The sequence below is a fragment of the Harpia harpyja genome, chromosome W (assembly GCF_026419915.1).
Source record: "Harpia harpyja isolate bHarHar1 chromosome W, bHarHar1 primary haplotype, whole genome shotgun sequence".
NCBI classification, from domain to species: domain Eukaryota; kingdom Metazoa; phylum Chordata; class Aves; order Accipitriformes; family Accipitridae; genus Harpia; species Harpia harpyja.
In genome coordinates this window covers 2,391,725-2,397,985 of record NC_068968.1, presented here as the reverse complement: position 1 = coordinate 2,397,985, position 6,261 = coordinate 2,391,725, and the positions used below count along the sequence as shown (strand labels likewise).

Sequence of the window (6,261 nt, the reverse complement as noted above, 5' to 3'; positions counted from 1 at the left end):
TAAATGTGGGTATTTGAATGGTGTCTTTTACATCCAGGAAATGAGTGTATGCCCTCATATGTCCTGGAATGCGTGTGGTGCAAACCGAGGTTGCAAATAGATTGTGGAGGGGATATTGAATGCCCTGAGTGTCAGGTTTGGACTCCCTCGGACAAGAGGGGATGGGCTACGTATACAGTTGAGATTGTTTGTGGTTGGAAAGGTAAAAATCTAAACGAGTAATATGGGAAGTAAACAAAGTGGTGGAATATTGAAAAAGAGCCCCTTAGGCTGTATTTTGGATCACTGGAAGGAGATAGGGGGACCGCCAGGTGGAAGTGTGGATAAGAAAACTTTAATAAAATATTGCAATCAGTGGTGGCCTTTATACAAGTTAGACGGTGATGAAAAATGGCCCTTTAATGGGACATTGAATTATAACACTTTGTTACAATTGATGTTGTTTTTGAGACAAGAAGGAAAATGGGATGAGGTGATGTACGCAGATATGTTTTTCACTTTAAGAAATCATTCAGAATGGCAGAAAGAATGTGGCATTAATTTGGCCCCACAAGATCCTCTTGTGTTAGCAATGGAAAAGGAGCAGAAAAGGACTACAGGGAAGATGAAGAGATGTTGTTCGGCATGTAGTATAGGACAAAGATGTGTAAAATTAAAGGAAACTGAGGAAAGAATAGAAGATTTTGTTTTTTCACCACCCTTACTACCTCCAACACCCATAGAAGGTAATTTTACTGACAATACGGGTGCGAAAGAACCTGATGAAGGTATGAGCACGAGAGATTTAGGTTTTACTCCTATGACAGCTCGCACCCGGAGTAAGGTCGGTCCAATAATCCAGGCTCCCTTAAGACAAGCAATAGGAGCTACCGGTCCTACGAGGATTAAGGTGCCATTTACGATGAATGATTTAGATTCATGGAGGGAAATGGTAAAAGGATATCGGGATGATCCTGAGGGAGTTGCTAAAAGATTTGAGTTAATCATTAAAAATCAAGATCCAGATTGGAGAGATATTGATTTGATGTTAGATGCCTTAACCGAAACTGAAAAGCAATTAATAATAAAGACTGCTTGGACTCAGGTCCAAATTCAAATAACTGCTGGGGTTTTACCCGGTACGGTAGATAATCACGTACCGAGAACAGACCCCAATTGGGACCCTAATGATGACAGTGATTACCGATTGTTGAAAAAATATCAAGAATGGATAAAGATTGGTATTGAAAATGCGATACCAAAAGCAGTTAATTGGTCAAGTCTGTATGCAGTAAAACAAGGTCAGACTGAAACTCCCACAGAGTTTCTTGATCGGTTAAGAGCAGCTATGCGGAAATTTACTACCTTAGATCCCTTATCTGAAGTAGGAAAACAACAGTTAGTCTCTTTGTTTCTAGGACAATCTTCAGAAGATATAAGGCGAAAGCTTCAGAAACTGAAAGAGCCTGAGATAAGGGACTTAGAGAAGTTGATAGAGGAAGCTTGGAGAACATATCGGAACAGAGAGGGGGATGAGAGATGAAAATTGGGAAAAGCTATTGCTGCAGCTACTGTAGCTGTGCTGGGAAAGCAGGACAACTCCCTTCGTGGGAGGGGTTAGGGAATTGGAAGGAGGGGAGGCTCACGCCAGCCCCTAAGATCAGATCAATGTGCTTATTGTAAAGAAATAGGCCATTGGAAAGGACAATGTCCTAAGCTAAGTGGAGCACGAGCTGTTGTAGCCGATGTTACCTCTGGTCAATGAGGGGGACCGGGGGAATCCACCCTAGCGGATCCACTGGTTAAAGTTAAGCTAGGGAAAATAGAACGAGAGGTGGATTTTCTTGTAGATACGGGAGCGTCCTATTATCTTCCAATCGAGGTTAGAAATCATTCCTCGTTTCGGAATTATAGACTGGCAGTTACATACCCCATATAGACCTCAAGCAAGTGGGCAAGTTGAAAAGATGAATCATTTAATTAAGCAACAGATAGCAAAAATTGGTCAAGAGACTAATCTAACTTGGCCCCAATCTCTTCCCCTGGCATTGCTTAGAATGAGAGTGAAACCAAAAACAAAGGAAAATTTAAGTCCCTTTGAAATATTGTATGGGAGACCATATCAATTTCAATTTACAGGAGAAGATTTAACCCAACTGGGTGCAGGGTATTTGTGTGACTACATGGTATCCCTCCAGAAGCAGTTGGAAAATATAAATAAACAAGTTTTAGGAACCAGGGCTAGAGGGTTAGATCAACCGATCCATCCCTTTAAACCGGGTGATTATGTATATGTAAAGATTTTTTCAGGACAACCTCTGGAGGAGAAATGGGACGGACCCTATCAAGTGTTGCTGACGACCTTCACCGCCATTAAGATCAAGGAACAGCCGGCCTGGATTCACTATTCAAGAGTAAAGAGAGCACCTGAGAGGCCATGGACGGTCATCCCTACAGGACCCACGGGTCTGCGATTCTCCAGATCATGATGGTAACAGAGTTATTACTCGGTTCAAATGAAGCTCGATGGAACTTGAACTCACATTTTTCCTTGACACAAAATGTTTCCCAAATCCTGAACAGAACTGACTGTTGGATATGTACTCACATGCCAGAACATGGGGGAAAAGGAATCTCGCTAATTGGTATTCCGATACCAAGAAATCACTCCTGGACCGATCTTTGGGAAAGTACCACATGGTATACTGACAATGACGAAGTCCAGAAGTTAGAAATAACTAGTCCTGAGGCCCAGAAGCCTTATTGTACGTGTGTACAGAGATGTAATCCACCTAGAGGACTTGGAAAAATTGACTGTGTTAATGAGACGTATGTGGGGAATCATACAGTTTGTAACAAAACTATAGATATTGGAACTTCAACTTCTGTTAATACTACAGCATGGCCAGTGCCGGAAGGAAAAGGATGGTACTGGCTATGCAATGACACTGCCCGGAAAGTTTTACCAAAGAATTGGATGGGAACATGTACTTTGGGAGCAGTGGTTCCGAATATGACTATACACAGTTCTCCACCAAAAGGATGGGTGCGAACACACTTTTGAAAGATTAGACGAGATGTTGAGAATCCTTTAGTAAGGAGGCCTACTGCCTTTCATAGTTTTGTCTGATGGTTTCTTCCATGGTTGGGAGTGAGTGAGTTAGAAAAAGCCATAGTTAACATTTCGGCAGTAATAGAAAACCTTGAGAATAGAACAGTTGATGCGATAAGAGCCCAACAATTAGAAATATCCAGTTTATCTCAAATTGTACTACAAAATAGAATGGCATTAGATCTATTATTGACCTCTCAGGGTGGAGTATGCACAGTTATAAATACGAGTTGTTGCATGTATATAGATCAAAGTGGAAGGATCTCCACCGACTTAGAAGAAATTTGGAAACAGACCAAAATACTACATGAGATAACAAAGGATGACCTCTCATGGGGATTTAAAGAATTGTGGGACAAACTAACATCCTGGCTGCCAAATTTTGGGTGGCTAAAGCATATTTTTATTATGGTTATAATTTTAATGACTTTAGGAATGATGGTCTGCATTATGCTTAAGTGTTTTGTGTGGTGTTGTCAGGGCACGGTAGAAAATTACGAAAGATGGAAACAAAATAAAATCAGACATCAAGTAGAAACCGGAAAATATTTTACACGGTCTCTCGGAAGTAGTGGAATCCTATAGTTGCAAAAGAATTTGCAAAGGTTTAAAGAAAAGGGGGGATTGATATAGAGAACAAACTGCTTATTGCTTAATGATTGTCTCTCTGTAACTTTACATACCAAGGACTGGTGTTTGTCAAGGATTAAGCCTGTCAGAGACTGGTACTTGGGAGTGATGAGCAAGAAGGAGCCATGAGCAATCACAAAACTTAATTAAATGCTTGATGAATTTACGATCTTGTTGAGAAGGCACAAGCAGAGGCCTTGCTTGAATAGATAGGGCCGGAAAAGATAAGAACTCCTGCCTTTGTTCTCGTCCTTGTAGATAATTTAGCTTAAACTAGCCATATGGTTTTACACCACTAATGAAAACTTAGATAATAAGAGCACTAACAAGCATTGATGTATCAAAACACGTAAAGGACCATACCGCGCAGAATCACCTGAGGAGGGTCAAGTAGCGGACAAGTGAGGAAGACTATGGAAGACCACCAGAGGACTCCTGAAGACCACCAGAGACCTTCAATGTGCCTGCGTAAAGGACATTTGCATATGCTAATAGTTTCCCAGAAAACTAATGAATATGTATAACATTTCTCGGAAATCTAGTGAATACGTATGTAGAACATGTACTTAACCTGAACAATTAGGCCCAATGGTGTGCACGAAAGGTGGAGCGATCCCCCCGTGCATCCAGCGCTGCCAATAAAGAATACCTACTTAATAGTTAATCAAACTATTGAGTTAGTTTCTTTGAATCAAGGGGCATCAACCTCCTCAGGGGCCCCTCCTCCCCCTCCTCCTTCACTGACCTCTGTATCTGCATAGGTGTTCCTCTCACATTCCAATCCCCCTACTCACTACCAGTTCCCCTTCTTAAATCTGTTATCCCAGAGGTGCTACTACTGTCACTGATTGGGTCGGCCTGGGCCAGAGGCGGGTCCGACTTGGAGCCGGGGAAGCTTCTAGCAGCTTCTCACAGGAGCCACCCCTGCCCTGCTACCAAAAAAACCTGCACCACACAAACCCATAAAACAACTGAGTTCTGAATATCTGAATTCTGTCCCTGAGCTCTATGAACTTCTAGGCTACCAGAGCAGAAAATCAGACCATCACCTTGGAGAACTGCTAGGGTCTTGCTACAAAACTGCTTTCACTGCTGAGCATTATAGAACAATCTGTTAGCATCAGTGAATTATTTAATTTCTTTTACTTATTGAAAATGCACACTCTAGTGACCTCTTTAAGGTTTAAACATTCAGGTCAGCATCTTAAGAACCATTGGAAAAAATTCCTAGCAACACCTCCTGTCACTATGGTAATGTGTTGCAGGAACACTTAATGGAGATCTGTCACTATATAACAGGATAGCATTTTTTTGTAGTTGCAAGAGATTTCCTCTCCATAGCATAAAGGCAATATGTAGCTCTAACTAATAAAAGACTTCTGTAAAATGTAACAGAAAAGGATATACAATAGTGCGTGCGAGAGAGAGGAAGAAAGTATGGAAGAGATTTTTCTGAGGTCCCATAACTTCTAAGGTCAGTGCTGCTTGAAGACTCATGTGATGTGTGGTACCCCATGGCTGTTTTTTTTAATAGATTTTGGTTTTAGAACCCAGAAGAAAGAGATGTTGAGCTTTAATCAGTCATGTGGCCAAGCCTGCTTACAGCATATGCTAATTTAAATGCTTGGATTTCATACAGAAAGTTTCTCATTCAGAGTAATGAGATTTTGAAGCTATTACAAAGATGTTGCAAATGCTCCACCTGCCCAACCAGCATATATTTTCCCAGTTTTTGTACTGTACACTTATGAACATTTTAATGACTATTTTTCTACAGTGCCAACAAGAGTCATATGCCTTTTTTAGTTGTAAATGACAGCCTTAATTTTCACCTGTGCTTGCTTAAATCCCACAGTGAAGAGGTAAGGATGGAGGGGGAATGGAAATATTTATTCTAGAGACACGAAGTAACAAAAATTGACAATTAGATGTAGATTACAGTTAGCACTCAGATATCTTGACAACATCCACTGCACAAACAAAACTATGTGCTGGACTCTACAAGTTAACAGAGCTGAGAAGCAGCCTAAATACCAAATGGCATGAATTTGCATTTAAAGTTCAAAGTGTAGCCATGCTGTGAATGTGTATTAGGGAAAGACTTACTAGGCAAGGGAAGGCAGATAAATTCTACCATTGTTACCTTCTTCTTGCCAGCAGATAAGTCTGAGAGATGTTGTATAGGAGAGCTCAGTCCTTCCTTGTTGGGTTTTTGTTTGTCACAACACATGGAGCCCACGTAATGAACATGATGTCTAGTACTCTGAACAGCACTTATTATATTAAAACTACCCAGCTTTCACTGTTTAAATGGCACCTCTTCCTTAGTGAAGGATCTTCTCTCACTGAGGTATTCTTGCTTCTCTGACTGAAAAGACCCTGGTTCCCCAGATTCCCTAATCCACTTTGATCCTGGCAGGTCTGCTAGCTTCCCCACCTTCTTGGTGGTTGACTTGCAGTCCTGCTTTTCTTCCCTCCCAAGTCTTTAGATGATAAGGCTGCAATGATATTGATCTATACTGGTGACCCAGCACAGCTAC

General features: G+C 41.2%; 1 long non-coding RNA gene across 1 annotated transcript; it reads left to right on the top strand.

Annotated features, from left to right (window-relative positions):
* Window positions 1-1,896: 1,896 nt before the first annotated feature.
* On the top strand, window positions 1,897-4,041 carry LOC128136289 (uncharacterized). The gene is made up of 2 exons (XR_008233317.1): window positions 1,897-2,470; window positions 3,339-4,041. It is a non-coding gene; the product is annotated as an uncharacterized LOC128136289 (long non-coding RNA).
* Window positions 4,042-6,261: the final 2,220 nt, after the last annotated feature.